The sequence below is a fragment of the Meleagris gallopavo genome, chromosome 22 (genome assembly GCF_905368555.1).
Source record: "Meleagris gallopavo chromosome 22, MGAL_WU_HG_1.1, whole genome shotgun sequence".
NCBI lineage: Eukaryota > Metazoa > Chordata > Aves > Galliformes > Phasianidae > Meleagris > Meleagris gallopavo.
This window is the reverse complement of record NC_139425.1, coordinates 152,409-169,283: the sequence shown is the minus strand read 5'-3', so window position 1 is coordinate 169,283 and position 16,875 is coordinate 152,409. Positions and strand designations below refer to the sequence as shown.

General features: G+C 49.1%; 1 protein-coding gene across 14 annotated transcripts in view; it reads right to left on the bottom strand.

The window, feature by feature from the left end:
* Window positions 1-16,875, bottom strand: part of EPB41L1 (erythrocyte membrane protein band 4.1 like 1) — a 68,618-nt gene that overhangs the window by 43,141 nt on the left and 8,602 nt on the right. For 11 of the 14 annotated variants that reach the window (XM_085241942.1, XM_085241952.1, XM_085241949.1 and 8 more), the window contains exon 2: window positions 15,606-15,655. The exons of the other annotated variants lie outside the window; for them this stretch is intronic. The gene's annotated coding sequence lies outside the window, so the exon portion shown is untranslated. The remainder of the gene's footprint in view (window positions 1-15,605; window positions 15,656-16,875) is intronic. 14 annotated transcript variants of the gene reach the window in all.

Here is a 16,875-nt window from a genome sequence, read left to right as displayed (position 1 = left end):
TCAGCACTCCCACCTGTTCCCCATCACTTCCCCCGGGGACAAGGGTTCTGCCTTTAGAGGCAAGCTCAGCCCTGCACAAGGCAAGAAGCATTCTTACATGGGATAGCTGGTTTTCAGGAACAGATTTACCTTAATTCCCTCCCACTTTATACCCTTCATTCACCCCCAATTGTCTTTAAGGAACAATTAGCTCTGCCTGTGCTGCTTTTCATCTCTGCTTTATATTCAGGACAGAAAATAAAGCCACATTAATGCAGCTCCATAGCTTCACAGTCAAACACAGTGACCATCAGGAATTCAGGTCTGATTCCCAAAGCCACCATAATGCTGGCCCCCAGCATGCCCACAGCGACCAGCACTGCAGTGCTCGCTTGTATTCTGGAGTCCCAAAACATACATCAGGCAGGGATGAATTACAGCAGCTGTGGGAAAAACTGTGACTTGGAAATTTCCATGCTCAAAATCGTTTAATGGATATGTGAAAGTAGGACCAACAAAGTGTCAAAGCAAAGTGAACAAGTCACAGGACTGAGCAGCAGCCAGAAATAGTAACCAGGAGCCTGGCGATGTGAGCTGAGAAGGGACAAAATTCAACTTCTGGAGATGGAAGACAAGAGGCTCATGGAGTTGAACAACTTTTCTTATGTCACTCCAAGCCTACTGTGCTAACAAAATACTTTACTAGGCTCACTTCTGCATATTTGTAAGCAGCATTCATCTCACCAGCCATCTGCCACAGAGCTAGGGAGAATCTCTTCTTTGGCTTTTGAGAGGGCCCAGACACTACAGAATCTTAAACTGGAGATAAATGGAAAATCCCTCAACAACTTGCAAAACAGTAGCAAACAAGTACTGCCATCAGGCTTCAGCTTGCTGCAGGACATCTCCACCTTGTCTACAAATATCCCTCAGGTGTCCATAAATAAATCTCAAGCTGGCAATCACTAACTTGGACGCACATGCATTGAGGACGTAGTACTTGAAGCTCTGACCTGCAGCACCAAGGGCAGGGCTGAACCTTCTGACAGGAATGGGTCTGTGGTAGTTCTGAAGATTCAAATCACACATTGAGGTTATCTGAACTCAGAAAAGATGCAGAAAAATCCTGAGTAATTTTCTTTAAGTATGAAAATGGTATTTGTTACCCATCTTTGAACTGGTTCTGAATACCTCAGTGCATTTACAGGGATATCCACACGTACTCAAAGATCACCTGCACGCTGCAGACAAACAGGAGAGACTCCTAGCAGGACAGGCTGCTTCTTGCAGGGGCTGCCTGAAAAGAGGGGAGTGCTACCTCTTTTTTCATCCCCTGGCACACTATGGGATTACCTCCACTTGGTTTTCAAACCCATTCTGTCCACTCTCGCCATTTCAATCACCTCAGAATGGGGCAGCAGCTTACAGCCTCCAGTTCCTATGACCCAGGATCAACTTGTAATTGAATTCCAGAACGCACACACTCTGTGTAGATTCCAGGATTCCAGTTTAGGGGATTAGCGATGTCTCCCAGCACACACACCACAAATTGCATTTTCCACATAGGGATGCATGTGACCACAGCCATGTACTGGCAGGTGCAGCCAGATACCAGCTCCAGCTCACTGAGGTGCCACAGCATGGAGCAGAAGAGGGCTGAGTTGCTTGGTGCTGGCATGCCTCACAGCCAGGCTTGCTGAAAAAATGAGGGAAAACATCTTGTCTTCCTCTTCTCAAGATGCCATTCTTCCAGACAATTGATTCCAGCCCTGTAGCAGCCCATGGCCATCTTGCAGCACCACTATGACTCATCACCACCCAAACCGCTGACTCACAGAGATGAGGCTCCAGATGTCGCTGACGTAGAAGCTCTGATCTCTGCAGCCGCCTGCACTCACTCCCCTCAGCGCTTCTCCAGGCCCTGTGCTGCCTCCTCTGCAAGCCCCAGGGAGGTCACCACATCCTTTCATCAGCAGTGCAAACACTGCAGCAAAAAGATGCTTCGAGTGGTCATTTAATCCCATTCAGCTCAATGCATGGAGCTGGTCCATCTATACCAGTCTGACAAGCCTTTAATAGTCTCCTGCAGTGAAAACAGTTTTCCTCTGCACATCAGCCTGCTTCAAGGCTTCATCTTCTGCACATTACACCCAAACCTCCTTCCACGCAGTTCCTGTCCCCTGGCACCAGGAGAGAGCTCCTCTCTCCTTCTCACAATGTCTGGTCCTTCCCAGTATTGACTTAAGTCCTTCCCACTTGCCTTAAGTCCTCTGTTTCCCTCTATTTTCTGTCCTTCCTTCAGTTCAGTCACTGAGATGGATGCTCCTATCTCCAGCTAGCAAAGAGCAATAAAGGCATAAGCCTATCACTACAGAAAATTGCCCATCTAACCACAAGAGGATGTTCCAGTGTAACTGCAGAGGACCGTTTTCCTGCAGCTCCTGCCTCACTAGCAATTAACAGGTCTACCTCAAAGTCCAGCTGGTGATGGAGGGCAGCAATGTCTCATCAAGGTTGTCTGGAACGTTCCCCCTCTGAAGACAGGCAGAAGTCTGCCTGCCCAGTTGGTTTAAATCAGCATGACGCTTTGCCAACTACTACAGACATGTAGGCCGGAGAAATGACTCCTTTCTAACATTGTGCACAGCCTGGGAAGCTTGGGCTGTTCAGCTGGTATGCTCTGCAACCACTGACCTGATCCTGAGTTTCTGGGAACAACAAGGATGTTGGGCTGGTAAAAACCCAGGGCTGAAGAAGCTGCGGAGCACTGTGGTGAGCAGCAGATAGCAGCTTTTCATCCACAGGCTACATGACGGCCAAGGCTAGAGCTGCTGAGATATGCACTGGGTCAAGTAGGAAAAATACAAGGGTGAGGATAGGAGGAAGAGATGATTCTGCAAAGTCTCTACAAGCTTTATGTCTCTGCCTTAGTGAGATGAGCACAGGGCCCTCTGTGCAGACCAGCTATGGGGAAACTGGCCCACTCCAAACTAAGGGCTCTCAGCCTTTTGGAATTAGGCTGGCTAGCTGCTCTCATGCAGTGAGATTAGACTTCATTGACATGTGTTGAAATTGTATTTGGACAATTATGTATTGTATTATGTCAGCAATTGCAAAGAGTTGGGATATCTGCTTACTTGTCATGTGTTAGCCCAGCAGTGCAGACATTTGACCCTGGAACACAAAGCTGTGCTTTTCCAACACATCTTACAGACAGAAAAGTGCCTCCCCTACACAAACAAACCACACCACTCCTCCAATGGCATTGCCTTCTGGAGACAGGCAGCAGCTTCCCACAACAACAAACCCCACTTGCAGTGTCAATAAAACAGTCCGTATGTATTTCACCAAGCTATCCTCAGACAGCCTGGGTCAGCTCCCTCATGATGTGAAATCAATGGCATCACGCCACACAGAACTTGGGTCAAAGATGAATAATGAGAAAGTTGGGGCAAAAAATGTGAAGAAGTCACTAGGTTCACAGGGAGAGAGCAGGAATAGAACACACCAGCCTTGAGTTCAAGGCATGATGGCAGCTTGGCCACATTCCACAGTCTCTCTTCTGCCACCTGGCAGACTCTGCCTTGCTTTAAAAGAAAATAAAAACAACACACAGTCCTGCTGGCATCAGAAAACTAGGAAAGAATGCTGTGACCTGCATCATGTTCCCTATGCTCCAGGAGGGCTCAGCAGCTCACCTGTCCAGCAGTATGTCCACCACCAGGCCGGTGGGACCGCACTGCTCCGAACCCAAGCCTGTCTGAATGCAAGACCATTATTTTCTCCTTCCTGCTGTCTAGCTACCACCCACACACAGCAGCAAACAGCTGTTTTTCAAGACCCAAGTCATTTTAAAACCAGGTTTCACCCATCAGCTTCCCATCTTTTCAAGTGACACCTCCCAGCTGAATATGTAAATTCAGGAATAAACTGCTGTAACCCTTCCAGGTGGACAGATCAGGAATTCAAAAAATACCTTTCACACAGCACCATTAGCATGGAAATGAAGCTCTCAGCTGGTGGCTCGGGAGCGAGCATGATTCAGCTCTGCAAAACCACCACACATTTCTCCAGATAATGAGCTACTTGAGACATCTAACAGCAAACTGAAAAACTGGGCACAGATTGCAACTCGTGATGCCTGTGCCACATCCCGTGTTGCGGTTTGCTTCCCTCCCTCTCTCATAAGGCCATCTAAGTTAGCCCAGGACGCGGTTGGCTTCTACCCCAGCGCCCAGACCTACAGTTTGGGGCAGGACAAGAGCCCATCTCATGTCCAGCCTACTGCTAGACGAGCATCCCTGCAGCTGCTCTGCTGCTGGCAAATTCCTTATTTCCCTATTCCTCCTGCATCCCACGAGGCTTCTGGTAGCAGTGACAAGCAGAGCTGGCCACACGGCCAGTCAGCCCATGCTGATTGTTGGCATGAGACACTATCTCCATGGCCACAGCACACCATGTGTCATCACTAATGCCTGAATGTCACAGCGCTATGTACTGAGCAGGTCACCAACAGCCTGTTCAGTACCCGTAGCATGACTTCGTCTTCCACTGCAACCACAGATCCCATTGTCCCCTCCAAACCCCGTACTCCCGACCCTCCGCAGCACCTTTTGCAGCTTGGCCAGGGCAGCAGCAGTGATGTCAGAGGCACACAGCTGCTGCCGCCACAGCAGGGGCTGATGCTATTTCAGAGCACTCCGATTTCACTGTTTCCCTCAGGCATCGGCTCCCCTCCCCCCGACGCCAGCAGCTCGTTAGCAAAAGTCGAAATGCCCGACTGTCATCAGCCTGCTGGAAAACCCCATTCGCTGCAAGGCAAGGCATTGCGCAGCTGCCTTCCTCCTTCTGCCGCTACATTCTGTAGAGCCGTCCCAGTCCCCTAGGTGCCAGAGCCCCTCTGCAGGCTGCCGGTGCTGATAGCTCTCCGGCCAGTGAGATAGCACCCACGAACAGGAGCCTAGGGAAGGGCTTTGCCACTCCAACATCGGGGCAGCTGGCAGCTGGTTTTCTGCAGCAGGGCAGCTCACGGCATGCATTGGCTCTCCAGCACCCTTCCCCTTCCACATGTGGATGGCCATGTTGCTGCATCAGCACAAAGATTTCTGGAGGAGCCCTGGGACAACTGTTGTCTTCAGCACCCCACTGCAATACACTGGCTAGTTCAGCCAACCTTCACCACTCTCCATGCACCACTTTCAAGACCCCCATCAGAACGCAGGTGGGATGCTCCCTCCCTCCAGTGCTCCACACCTGGCTCTGAGGACAGATGAGGCACTGACCACCTGCACTGTGGAGCCAAGGGCTTTCTGTCCTGCATCTTTATGGGGACCCTGCAGCTCACAGCTTCACACCTGGACTGGAGCACAGCCCCGCACAGCTCGGCTGCTCAGCAGCACAGCACAGACGCACTTGGTGCAGCAGAGTCCTGCACACACCAGAGCCAGCAGACAGACATGCACCACCACCAAACCCTGCATGTGATCCCCATCTGCTGGCTGCCTGCATCCTGTCCTCTGTTCCAGGAAAGTGCAGAAGGAATGAAGTTTACTAAAATTCCCACAATACATGTGGGAATCAAATGTTGTTTCTGCACTAGAATTAGATAAGAATTTTTTATTTCATGGTCTCTGTTGCCATCATTCATTTTGGTAGTCTTACTACTTTAGTTGGGGGGGGTGGGGGGGTCTCTGATAGCTTGCATCACTTATCCTCTAGATAACCCTACCCCAGGAACGCACACTTAGTATATAGGTGAAGTATGTATGTATATTTTGTCATACACATTGAAAGAATATCCTGCACAAGACTTATCAAACCAGAGAACAAGTCATGGCATGCCCAAGGAAACATCTGAAGAGACATTGGGAAGGCCTGGCATCACCCCCCCGCCTCCCCCCGGTACTCTTTGTTTAACAAAGACTTTGAAGAAAATCACCATATTGATATGGCAAGAAGAGAACCCAGACATCTTGGAAACAACAGGATGGCTGCTGACTGACACCAGATAACACACGAATTAACAAATGTAAACCTTCAATAAGACTGTGAACTTGGAGTGTCCAGCCAATGGGGAAACAGGGGAGGGGGGGAAGGAAGGAGGGGAAACAAGATACAAAAGCTGTCATATTGTGTCCATAAGTGCACTCTCCTGCTTGTGGGATGCCTGCCATTGCAATAGTGAATAAAATCTGCTTTTATCTGAGATATCCAAATAATTTTGTCAGGATGGTATTTCCAACAGAGACAATATTGCACAGTTTGCCTTCTCTAACACGTCAGGCAGTTCTGCAGAGCCAGGAATGTGCCTCTTCCAGGCAAGCAAGTACCTTCTACAACACACATCTGCAGAGTCAGCAGAGTGTAGAGGAGACTCTAGGAGAAAGGATAAGAGGGTATTACGATATGATGGTGCACCCAGGACATTCAATACTTTCAGCAAAGGTCCAGCAAGATGCACCAGCTGTGGGCAGGGAACTCACAAGTGCTAGGAAAAAGAGCAAAGGAGAAAATAGGTTGCTTAACATTCAGCATGTAAAATCCATGTTGAATCCACAGGTTGAAGCATCAGGATGCTTTGAAATAAAAATTTTAAGCCACCACCCAGAGTAACCTCCCTTTACTCCAGCCCTGGGGCAACTACAGGCACAGCTTCTTGCTGCATTTCTGGATCTCATTTAATCCAAAGATTTTGTTGTTTCTAAGAAAGGATTCCCCAAGTGTCCTATGAACATCTATGCTTGGGAATAAACTGTAAGGAAAAGAGACCCACAGCAGTAACTTACCCAGACAAGCTTGCAATTGCTCAGGGAGACAGCCTGCTGTACTGGCATCTGCGCCAGTACAACTGGCAGTTGCTGATGCCTACACAGGTTATCTGAACTGCTGTAGCACCCAGCCTTTCCTTCGCACACCCTTTTCGACACAGCCACAACCTAAAGAGGACCAAGGACACCTCCTCCCCCGTGTCTTGGGGTCAGTACCCATCCTGACCAAAGGTGTGCTGCCTGAACTGCTGAGGCCTTGCAGCTCTCAACTCTTCTCCTTGTTTAGGTGCAAACCATCAGAATCACTGAGGTGGAAGCTCCAAACAAAAAAGCCATCATAGCTCCAAAACAACTTCCCATCTCCACAGCGAGGTGGTCAACAATCTCAGTCTGAGAAACCCCAAATCCTTCGATAGTAATGCCCAGCTACACTGGGGAACCCAGCTCCCCATGCAGAGCAGGGCAGCCAGCAGCATCTCCCAGAGTGTGCAGGATAGGATGCAGGCAGGGCAGAAGCAGCCTGCAGCAGCTTCCGAACCTGCAAAGCTCCACCTCTGAGGTTGCCTAGCAACCAGCATCCCACAGGAGCCATCCTGCAGCAGCTACCTGCCTGCACGCGCCGGCTCTGCTGCTGTAGCTCCAGCAGCAGGGGTGGGACCGGAAAACCCTGCATCTCCTTCACCTGGCATCTGCTGCCACCTCTCCCTGATGCCTGACCATGTGCCCCACACCATGTGCTGTAGCCAAGGTCTAGAGGAAAAGGAACAATGCTTTTAGACAAGCTTGACCTCCCACTCCAAGTCTAATTGCTGCCTTTGCAAGTTGATTAATGCTAGATTCCAAAAGGGAAAATCAAATCTAAACCACTCTGCTCCATTTCAAGAAGCCAGCCTGGCTAGCTGGGAACCAGCAATTCCCACGGCACCACACAATCCGTGCTCCCAAGGACACCAATCATCTGAGCTCCCCATACGCTCTGTCCAGCATCACCCTTTACAGCTTAGCTTCTCTGTCCCAGGTCCCAAACCTACAAACACTGGGGAAACAGCCAGGCATGGCAAGCTCTCATGAATCCACAAGCACCTGCCCAAAAACTTGCTCCCCTTCCACTGCATACCAACTCTCAGCTGTGTCACCAAAGTAGGATTCACAACCTATCAGGTTGCCTCCATCCTTCACCATACCATGCCCTCATTTGCTGTTCAACAGATCACCTCTGCCCTTACCCCAGTCTCAGTCAAGTTTTAATCTGTAACAAGCCCTGGAAGTGCAGCACACTTCTCTACCTCTGTTACATGCCAACCCACAGGGACAGAGCCTTGCAAGCAGAAGAGGGGAGTGCTCTGCTCCAAGGGCAAATCACAACCCTCAGCATCACTGCTGCCTCCCAAGCAATATAGACCCATGTGTTGGGCAAATTCCTCCAAATGTCACAAAATTACATTGCGGGGAAAAAAGTAATGTAAGTTCAAAGGAAGAAAAGCAGCAATTCAGTAAGTGAAACACTAATCAGGAGTTGGAGCTCAAGGAATTTCTCTTGGAAACAGTTTTTGGACGGTACCTGCAATTCATATTGCTGTTCAGCCTGTTTCTGAGCGAGTACAGATTAGCAGCTGGCTAGAAAGAGGAGCAGGAAATTGCTCTATTAACCATGGAAAATAAAGACAGGAAAAAATAAATAAAGAAAGAAAAATAAAGACCCAGACTTCCTGGGTTTCCTTAAGCTGTTCCTAACACCAGTATCTGCAGCAGAGGTCTAGCCTCTCACGAGCACAGCCTACTCATCAAAGCCATAGAGAAAACAAGCTTTTCCTTTGACTTGGCACACTGAAATGTGATTAATCTTCAGCTCTATGAGGAATCAGTGTAACTGCAAATGCTTTGCCCTAAAATTACTCTAAAAGAAATGAGAGGTTTTCAAGAGCTCTGGTTAACCCTGCAGTGACAGGCAACTTGCTGAGCTCAGGCTATCAGCACGGATGAGACAAACGACCCTTGAGTTAACGGAGCCCAAGACACAGTGGGTGAGTTTCCAGAGGCTGCTCTCCTGAAGGACCTTCCTTTCCCTTCTGCCACGTCCTGGGATGTGCTGGACTGCAGGCATGCTGCTGCCAGCCCCTCACCGATAAAACATTTCACTGAAGCGATGAAGAGTATCTCCAGTTCATGACTTATTCTACTTTTTAAGATGTGGGAAGAAGATGCTCTGTGAAACAAAAATTATTACTAATATAGTTTTCTCAAAAATTAAAAAACAAACCTTCCTTGAATGCAAGTTTAAGAAAAAGCCTACAGGCTTGGCCTGAGGCACCAGGAGGGCCATGGCATATGCCACAGCAGGGTGCTCTACTGAGGCCCATGTCTCACACCCTCAAGCACCCAAGCAGCTGCTACACACCACAGACTGCTTCAGGTAGAGACTGAGCTGCTGACACCTCCCCAAGCACTGATTTAATCTTGACCTGTGACTGCAAGAAATGTTACTGCTAAGGAAGATTCTGCGATTCATTCTGTTTGCTTTCTATTGTTCCCAAAATACAAAGCTTTAAATTTAATTATTTTTCCCTATTCAGCTGAAAGACAAAGTCCAACTTCCCCTGCACCCAGGCAGGCTTCCCACACAGCAGTCACTGCTGGTTGAGTACCCCTCTGCTGCCCTGCCCAGCTGCACCTGCAAAGTCCACCTGCAAACTTGGTAGGACACCAAGTTCACAGCTCCACTTAACACTTTTCATTGCTAGCACCTCTTTTCTACCTTCTACACGCAATCAAATGCCAACTCTTCCTAAGAAGCACTGACACCATTAGGGGAGGTTACAGCAAATGCTGCCCCCATTGCAGGGGAGTTGCAGAAGGAAAGCTTGCACAGGAGTGGATAAGCACCCAGAATGCAGAGTAAGGATCGGAGGCTCCCTAGGGGAAGGGGGTATCAGTCACAAGATCATGCATAGACTCAGTCCTGACAAATAGCTGTACAAGCCCATGCCAAGACCAGAACTGGAAGGACACACCAAGACCCTTGGTTTCCATTGCAAAACGCAGTAGCCTTGCTGCCCTCCCCAGCACCCAGCCAGGTTTTACCCTGAGGGAATATATCACCCCAGTGGGGTCCCTTAGGAACAAGAGACACAACTTCTGGTAAGCAAATATTGTTTGATTTCTCTTGCTCTCCCCCAGCACTCCATTTTACTTCTTGGACAATCTTTAGCAGTTGTTTTTCCTCGCAGTTTAATCTCTCTCTAGCTCCCAAAGGGTGTATACTTAGTGATTGCAGATGCTCTTCTTGCTTTGATGTGTCTCGAATCCTCCCCCAAGGCAGGTAACAGGCATTCAGGGAACTTGGACAATTAAATGACAACAAAAGGAAGGGCTGGAGAGGTTAAAAAGAAAAAAAAAAGAAAAAAGGTGGAGGCAGGGGGAACCGAATTAAGCCTCTCTCCACCACACCCAAGGGCAGAGCTCTCAGTGAAAGGGCTACCAGTGCTTCCTGCTGTCACACGGCAGTGGAAGGAAAGTCCCAGTGCGGGCAGGCAGGGCACAAAACCATGCACCCAGCACAGGAGGTTGCTGCAGGCAGATGTGAACTGAGGGAGCAGGACCTGGCTGCCTGTGCCTGGGGTTGCAGCTGAGCACACCCTGCTCCAGGGAAGCACCATGTAGTGAGAAATTAATGTTTTACCACTGAAGCAATTAACAAAAAGATTAAAGTTTACACAGTGCAGGAAAAACCTGAGTCAAGAAATGGGGATAACTTATTCCCCTGATCTGGCAAGTAGAGAATTATTTTCAAAATAGGGCAGAGGTCTCAACACTTGTACAGTCCAGACATAAGCTGTGCAGAACTAAGGCAAGCTCTCATCTGCATCCAGCGTCCAGGACAGCCCAATCACAGAACATACTTTTTGTAGTGCAGGCACAACGTGCTGCCAGGAACAGCAGCACTCCAGCAGGACTGTGAGAGTGGCTTGTGCCAAACAGAGCAGACTCAGGCTGGTGGGCCTCTCGTCCTTCAACTCAACCGGGCAAGGCTGCAGTGAAGACAAGGGGAGCAAAGGCAACAACAGCTCCCTCAGGGACCTGCATTGCCCCAAGCTGCAGACAAGCAGCCTCAGCCAGGTCCAGCCCAGCCCTTCTGCCCCATGCGGCCCAGCCTGGCTGGCAGGAGGCCTCCACTGCCTGTGGACACCCATCAGCCCATGGCGGAGTAGGCCCAGCCTGCTAGGGAGTCACCCTCCAGGGGTTTCTGTCACCAGCACTCCAGGACCTTCTGTGGGAAGATGTGGGCACACACACTGCCCGAGGTGTCCTCTGTGACAGCTCTTGGAGCAGCACGGGGGCTGTCACCAGCACAGCAAACCGTGACGACCCCCTCTCACCACCCACACACAGTGCTGTAGCACCAGCACCATCTCCATCTCCCCAGCCCCAGAACCCTCTGTTTCCATGACAACTCCAGACACAGCCCCCTGGCACTCACAGCTGAGCTGCCCTGTGCCGGAGGCAGCAGTGTGCACCTGTAACAGAATGCCAGCAGCCCTCTCCCTTGCCCTCTTCATCCCAAAGGCAGTGTTTAATCATAACTTCGTGGTGAGGAACAAGCACTGTCCCACTACCTGCCCACAGGGCCCACTGCGTTTCTTGGGCATTCTGCTGGAAGAAGCAGGGCCTGCACAACAGCTGCTCAATGGACATGTGTCCATGGCGAGGAAGACGGCACCAGCTCCACTGAATAGCCCTTTGGCCACCACATGCATGTGGGAGCAGGACAAGTGCCCTTGTGTGACACTGCAGGGGAGAAGATACGATGTTTCTTTCCAAACCACCTGCTTGGTCACCTCTCTAGTTCTAAAAGCTTCTCACCACAACACAACCTCCCTCCAGTGCACTGTCAATTTCCCCACTGTCATACCATGCAGCCTGCTGCTACAGTAAGTAGCAAAGGACACAAACCAAGAACCGAACACTAGGGTGCCATATAGCTCAATGGAGAACTGGCCTTTTCCAAACCCACCAAAGACACTCCTGGAAGGCTGAGAAAAGCCCAAGAAGCCCTTGGCTATTACAGAAGGAGCATCTCCCAGGCTGGCAGAAGGGAGGTAGTGGGATGCAGGTGAGCCCCAGCATCCCCATCCTGCAGCAAGCCTGCAGCTGAGCCCGGAAAACTCAGATAAGCACAGCAGCCCCAAGCAACTCCTTCAGAGCCCACTGGCCTCACTTCGAGCAGCTTTAGCAACCTGCTTTTCTAGTAGTATCCATTCCTGGGAGCAAGTCCTGCAGATCCAAACATAACAGTGTTTTATCCCCATGTCCTGCTGTGCTAAACACACTGCCAAAACTCCAGCCACAGGTGATGAGTTCTCCTCTGGAGAAATTTAGGAATGGAAAGCTCTTTCCTTCAGTGCGGTGCTGAAGTTCATCAGTTCAGCAGGGCGGAAGCCCATCCTTCAAGCTCATGGCCAAAGGCTGTGATGAAGGTACTATATAGCTCAGGAGTTGAGAGCTCTCAGACAGTCACCCCAAGACCTGCCAGGACTTCAGGGGCAAGCAGCAAAGCTGCATCTTCGAAGAAAAGGCACAGCTCCTGACACTCAAGCAGGCCTCACTGAATGTACATCCAAAGGTGGGGAAAGATTACAGCCTCAGTACACATCTTAGAGAAGCCTTCAAGAGCTGAGCAGAGACAAAGAGATCAGCAGTGGGTGTTCACTCTAGATATTTGGCAACAGGGCGGAAGCTGGACTCCTAACTGAGATGATACAGAAGAGGTTAGAAGTATCAGTCGAAGTAAGCAGAGTGCTTCACCAGCAGCCATCATTTCCCAAGATGAGTTTGAGGGAGCTGGTAGCATTCTTACCAGCCTTCAGGGCACACACTGCTGCATACCACAAACCAATTTGCTCAGACAACACCAAAGCAGCTGGAATGACACAGAATAATCTTCATTGATCAAGGCACGTATCCTAGGGAGTATGGACTCTAAGAAGAAAATGCACCAGCAGCCCTGAGCCAGGATGGTGGAGCAGGCACAGTGCTGCCCCAGCACCACTGCCCAGCAGTAAAGGCTCCCACAGTCTGCACTCCAGGCCACCCCAGGGGACATGGCAGTCAAAGCCCTGGCCAGCATCCCATCACTGCATGAGGTAAAGACTAAGGAAGAAAGAGCAGCTTCATCTTCCTGCCAACTCTGGAAAGCAGACCTAGAGTAAATCACAGCATAAGGTGGGAAGTGCAACATCCTGAGCTAATTCTTGCAGTAAGGAGCTGATCCTGCCTGGGGCACTGAGAAGGGAACTCAGCAGCTGCTCTATGCTCATCTGTGATTGGCTGCCACTATAAACTGCCTGCAATCAGAATTATGGGGCCAAATCATCCCTGTGATGATCATCATGACAGCATAGAGGGCTCTGCTTTGAAGATAGTCTCAGTCCTTCTGATTGGCTGCCTGGAAGCACTTCTTTACCACATGGTTGACAGAGCATTGGCACAGGTTGCCCAGAGAGGTGGTAGAGTCTCTTCCTTTGACACCTTCAAAAGCTACTTGGACATGGTGCTGGTTACTCTGCTGGAGCAGAGTTGGAAGTTCCAATCATAACCATTCTGTGACTCTATGTTCTGCATCTCCAAAAGAGCCTTGTATCCACTGCTTTAGACCTGGACCGAAGTTCTATTTTCACCACTCATATCTTGTGCATCAATTCTAGGAGGAAGGCCATTCCCTTACAGCAAGCACCCAAGAAAGCTTTTGCTCTTCACTCTGCCTGACAAACTCAATGAGTAAGCCCTTTGTGATACTCAAGAGTTAGGATCAGCTGCAAAGGAACTGCAGAAATGCACAGAAATTAGAGGCTTACTCCTAGGATGATAATCATGCCAAGTCAGGAGCACTACCAACCCTTCCAGAAGTCTGTGGATGCTTTCCCCAACACAAGAACACCAGCAGGTTGGGCCACACCTGTTCCAACATGGCTCCACATTCCCAGGTTTGTCAGAAAGACGGGACCTGTGGGCTCCATGCTATTCCCCAGTGCATGGCTCAGCAAGTCTCCCCAGAGCTGCTACAAGAGCGCAGCAGCAGATCAGTTCTACTTTTCTTTAATGTGCATTTGCTCCAAGCCACTGGTGGATCTATGCCTTGGACAGCTAACCAGGACGTCTGTTAACAAAGCAGAATTAAAAAAGGGGAAACAAGAAACACAGCATACCCAGACCTGGGCCACCAATCTCCTGCTGCACCTGGGACACCAAATTTACTAACAAAGGCATCACTGGGTGTTAGGAGTCACCACAGGGCTCTCTTGCAGCTCCTGGTATGGCACCCATTGCAGAGAAGCAGCAGAGGGGTTTTTCTCTTGCTTCCCATTCCCAACACCCCATCCAGTCCACGCCACCTGGCACCCCTAGGCTTGGAGCGGCTAGCTAGTTTTTACGAGCAGTTCCTCCCAGTAAAGCTATGAGAATGTCTGGATATTGGAATATCAGTTTTGTAACAAGAGGGGTAGAAATGCAGTCCAACTTGAGTGCTTGTTTGCATGTGACTCTGTATCATCACGTGCCTCAGTTTCCTTCAGGAATGGGGTGGGTGCTAGGCACATAGGCCAAGACTGATGGGAGCATTTGGCTGCTGCATGATTCCTGTCAGGAAGATTTGCTCCTGCACTGCAGAGGTGAGTCCCTGCCTGTATGATAAGGCTGCTGGGAGTCACCTGCAGAGCCATTCCCTCATTGCTATGATAATCTTTTTCCTCCCTTCCTCAGGAGAATAGTGTTCCTTTCCCATCCTGAGCAGTTTGTGTCTGCTCTGCACAGCACCTTCTGCTTTGGCTCTGTTTTTAAGGCTGTCCCTGAGAAATGCCAGGGAGCCACACGGACATCCCTTCTCATTGCACTTCTACCCCTCTAGTTCCAAAACCAGTATTTCCAACAGCCAAGTGGTTCTTCAGCACATAGAAACCCTGTCCTTCTTGCTTTCCCTTTAGACATGCACCCCAGATCTTGAGTAGGTCTGGACCTTCAAAGAAGTTCCACAGAAGGATAATCTCTTAGCTCATAAAAACTAATGAACGGCTCTGCCCAGAGCCAGGGACATCTCCAGCCCCAAGGAGCACACCTGCATCTCTCAGCAAGGATGTGGATCGCCTACCCACATACTGAGTATTTCCTGCTTCAGGTGGGCAGAAGCCAAATCCAAGGGGCCTGAAGCCCTCTTGGAGAAAGCCTGAGCTACAAGGCCTCCACTCTTTCAGGAGTCTCAAAAATAATTCTGCAACTCAGAACTATCTCTGGTCTTCTCTTGTTGTCCAGTCCAAGCTGGCTCACTGGGACACACTTCATGACAGCCATGCCCAGTCCCTCCTGAAGGCCTGGGATCTATGCTTGGACCTCAGATCCTCATTTCACAAAACTCAGTGGCACATTTTATGGTTTGCAAACACACCAGTTTCTCCAGAACACTGGGCAAAAAAAAAAAAAACAACAAAAACACACCACATGGAAACTTAGTGTGCGATTCCCCCAAAACAGCATTGTCAGCAAGCAAAGAGTCAGACAGCTGGTACGAACCCTTCTGTTAGCAAAGGGGCTGTTGCCTAACGCCTAAAATAGGAAAAATCCCAACACATTAGGAAAGCCATAGGAATCCAAGTTACAACAGTTCTGCATTCCAGCAGTAGCAGGCCAGATTTCCAGTTATCACAAGAGGGTTTCTAGCAAAGAACCAGTTACCATACAAGCCTCTTTCATACTGCGGCATGACCTCTGATCTTCCACCATCAGCTACTGCAACCCATTCTATGCTACAAAACCTACTTGGCCTTACATGGGATCTAGAAAGCAGAATAAAGGCTTTCAGGATAAACTCACACTGCTTCCAGGGGCTGATCTCAATGCTCTGTTCAGGCACAATTCAGAATCTGCAAAGAAGAAATTGGATTTGGTTAGAAATAATAAAAAATAATAATCTTTCCAGGAATGATGACAAGCACATGGATGGATAGCAGTGTGTTTCTTCACAAGATGGTGCCTGAACTGCTTAAGCATTGCATTTAGACTCCATACAAATCCACTTGCTGGAGATTTTCTGCTACAGATTATTTTATATGCAGCTTTACTCGCAAAGAGACCGATGTCAAAACAGTACCTCCAAAAGCAGCAGGTCTGTTCGCTGCATGTGTTCAGAGCCGGCTCTGCCAATTTTGAGCAATAAAAGCAAATATTTACTATGGGCAGTACTGCAGTACCTCTGAGAAGTGAAACAGATAGACTCTTGGCTTGCACAGACAATTGCTACCCAGGTTCTCATTTCAGGGCCATCTGTGCCACATTATTGCCTTCTGTCCCTCTGCGTCACCTGCATGGCCCCTCTGATGATAGCCCTGACTGGTGACACTAAGGGCAACATCTGGTTGGCAGGACCTTTATCCCAGGCAGTGACACACACAACACAAGGAGCCCACCTGGCTCACCCATCCATGGAGAGGCAGTTTGGCACACAGGTAGTAAAATGAGCAGTTTTAAAAGGAAATGATCTCAGAACTGGATCCTATAACAGAATTTCCAGAGCCACTTTTTAGATGGCAACTATATACAATGAAGAAGGAAAAAAAAAAAAAAAAAAAAAGAAAAGAAAAGAAAAGAAAGAAGACCTTCATGTGCCCAGGGAAGAAATGCAGTCCAATGAGTGCTACAGTTACATGAAAGAGGAAGCAAAGTCCTATAGCCCAGCAAGAATATTTCCGACTTTTTTTACAAGAGTTAACTTGTACGTTCAACACACACAGGCAATCCTCTCACAAGGACAAATGCAAAGCAGGCAGGATAACTTGTTTATGAAAACTCAATCGCTCCATAACATAAACAAAATAAATCAAAACCAAAAGTCCCTTGAGCATTCAGTATCAAGGACTCACAGCTCACTTACTTCACATTTCACATGGATGCAGTGAAACTCTTTCACTTCCCACAAGCAAACATCAGCTGCACATAGCCCTACACAGCTTGCACTGCATGGAGATTCTAAGAACAGGCTTTGGCTCCACAGGAGTGACACGGATCCACAGCAACTTTCTCAGAAGCTTTCTCAGAGCAGAAAAGCTGTTCAGCTTCCATTTGGATGGAGTCCCCAAGCAGCACA